This window comes from Sinocyclocheilus anshuiensis, unplaced genomic scaffold (assembly GCF_001515605.1).
Source record: "Sinocyclocheilus anshuiensis isolate Anshui unplaced genomic scaffold, SAMN03320099.WGS_v1.1 scaffold352, whole genome shotgun sequence".
Lineage (NCBI taxonomy): Eukaryota > Metazoa > Chordata > Actinopteri > Cypriniformes > Cyprinidae > Sinocyclocheilus > Sinocyclocheilus anshuiensis.
In genome coordinates, this window is record NW_015557093.1 from 543,725 (window position 1) to 546,586 (window position 2,862).

A 2,862-nucleotide genomic window follows, 5' to 3' on the forward strand; every position below is an offset into this window, starting at 1 on the left:
ACACGACGGCCTTAATTTATTTATTTTAAATGCTGTGATTAATTGAGTTCTTGAGGAATGCGAGACATCCGCGCTGCTGAGGTCAGATCCTCCTCCGTATCTGCGAATTTCATGAGAAAAGCAAAAAAATGGTAATAGATACAAAGGAAAAAAAACGCCTAGCGCAGTCTGTGCAGTGAATTATCCAGGGGGAGCCCAGAAGAAAGGAGGGGAGACTCGGATTCAAGCTTGCCATGAGGATCTCACTCCATACAGCCTTGTATTTGACTATCACCTTCATTCATCCTTTAGACACCAGAACCAGACTTTGTCAGTCTGTACTGTATAAGGAGACTATTTCATTGCTTATATGAGTGTATGAGGCAGTTGGAACTGATTAGAAGATTGCTGGGGGTTATTTTAAATTTTGTTATATGCAGTTGCATAAGTGACAGTATTTTTCTCAAGAATTCTCAAGCTCTGGTGCTTTCATATGCGGTGTAAAGTCTTCCTCTAGCCCCCAGTTTAAAAGCTTCTATTGACTTCTACTGTTTTAAATTAAAGGTGCTGTAAGCAATTTTTTATTTTTTTAAACTTCTACTGTTTTAAATTAAAGGTGCTGTAAGCAATTTATTTTTTTTAGTGAATGCAAAAAATGTTCCTAATACCTGACAGATATCACTGAAATAGGTGCCTTGAGAAATCACAGCTGTCTTTGTGGCAGCCCTAGGCTCTGTAAACAGCACAGAAGACTTAGGAGAGTGTTTTTTAGCCAGTCTGAAACACTGCTTTGTAAATAAATTGTCAGGGCAGAGTTTTAATTGAGAGGGTGAATAGTTAAAATTAAAGTAGTTGCATTGTGCATGAATAGGACACAGTGTAAACAAAAACTTTAAGGATTTTTTATTTCTAAATGATATAATTTAGTCTATTTATGAATATTTTTTGCTAGACATTTTTCATGAATGTGGCCTTTACAAGCACAGACGCACGTGTGCTCAGCTAGAACTCAGATTCTGCATCTTGCCTTATGTTTCAACTAAAGATGACAAGTTGCTAGCTATAGTCTTTATGTATGAAGTCAGCTTTATATCATAACACATGTCTCCATATATAACCCTTACAGCCAATGACCTGTTAAACATCTGGCGTGGTTCAGAGAGCACTTCTTCATTGAGCATTTCTCTCTTTCTCTCTGTAGGCCCTCTACAGTTTGTCGCTGGTTTAACACACACCCTTTCTCCAGTTCTATACATCCATCTCCTCTTCCCTCGCTCCATCCCTGCTTGTGTCCAGAGAAAGGAACGCTCACTGACAGATCTCACACCCGTAGTGCTGCAGGCAGTTTCTCTCTCTCTCTCTGGAAAGAAAAGTCCTGCCTGTGTGAGGAGGTTCCGTTGGGAGCGCCGGCTTTGGACGCAGGCCCAGATCAATGTGACCTAAATTCAAATGCGAATTAGAAGGCTGTCAGTGGGAAAGGACACTCTGCAAATGAGCTCAGACAGTGCGGGGCCCCTCGGCCTTGCCCCCGCCTTGCCGTTTTAATGAGTTCCAAATGGGCGACCTGGCTGCAGCGTTTCTGATCGGCTCGCCGCCCCTCCACCTCTATCTCGGAGGCTGTTCGCCACCTTCGCAGCCAGAGCACGAGAGCACTGGGGCCTCGGCAGGGTCCACTGACTACAGGCTTGCCGGCGCACCTGGAGCAACCTGCCCAAGGTCACTGGAGAAATCTCAGCGAGAGAGGAAATACCAGAGCTTTCTAATGGGAGTGAGTCTTGATTGCTGTAATGGCTTAAACTGGAACATACTGGAGCAGCATATGATGGATATATTATGTGAATTTTATGGCTCAGGTCAAGCTGTGAAACACAATAGTGTAGGTGAAAATTCATTGAGGGTTGAATTATCTGCTAAAAAATAACTATGAAATTCTGTGGAAAGTTGGCCTCTTTTATGTTGCAATTTTTTTAAAAGACAGGTAAAATAATAAAACAATAAATTGGCTCCTTATGAAAGAACCATACAGTGAAATCATATATTCAAACATAGAAAGCCATTTTACATATTATTTCAAATGTTAAATAATTTAACATGAAGGAAAATGAATAAAAAATATTTCATATTTTGTACTCTTTCAGGCCAAATAAACAAATTTGTAAATGATCATGTGAACTTCTTTGTATTTTGCATACATTTTTTCAGTACAGTTTACATTGTCAGCATTGAGTGAGACATTTTTGAAGAATTGAAACATTTACATTTCAGAGTTTCCTAGTATTTGTAGTATTTCTTAATATTTGGATCATTCACAAATCATACAGGAAAATATGATCATTAGGGTTTACACAAATTTGTGAAGATCATGCAGATGTCATTAAAGTTTATGCAAATGTGGTTAAATCAAAAGTGTTAAGTTTTAAGAACTAAATATTAAGAAACTCTACAATCTACACAATTGTTCAAAACTTTGGGGTCAGAAAGAAAAAAAAATCTTTTATTTCAACAGATTTCAACATTTTTGATAATAAGAAATGTTTCTCGTGCACAAGATCAGTAATACACAAATACTGTAGTAACAGCTGCTGAAAATTCAGCTTTGTCATCGCAGGAATAAATTACATTTTAAAATATATTCAAATAGAAAACAGTTATTTTAAATGGAAATAATATTTTCCAATATTACATTTTTTTGTGTATCTTTGATCAAATAAATGCAACCTTGGTCAGCATAAGAGACTTTTTTCAAAGACATTAAAAAAACCTCAAACCTAAATGGCAGTGTATATTAATGTTTCAGTTTTCAGACCTTTTCACTTAAAGGCACAATATGTAAGATTTTTTTATTAAAATATCCAAAAACCACTAGAACAGTGTTATATATTT

The 2,862-nt window shown here is 37.2% G+C and overlaps 1 long non-coding RNA gene across 1 annotated transcript in view; it reads left to right on the forward strand.

Annotated features, from left to right (window-relative positions):
• LOC107677363 (uncharacterized) overlaps positions 1-2,862 on the forward strand; it is an 11,673-nt gene that overhangs the window by 6,473 nt on the left and 2,338 nt on the right. Inside the window, exons 2-3 of the long non-coding RNA XR_001632828.1 lie at positions 851-858; positions 1,749-1,751. This is a non-coding gene — a long non-coding RNA (uncharacterized LOC107677363). The remainder of the gene's footprint in view (positions 1-850; positions 859-1,748; positions 1,752-2,862) is intronic.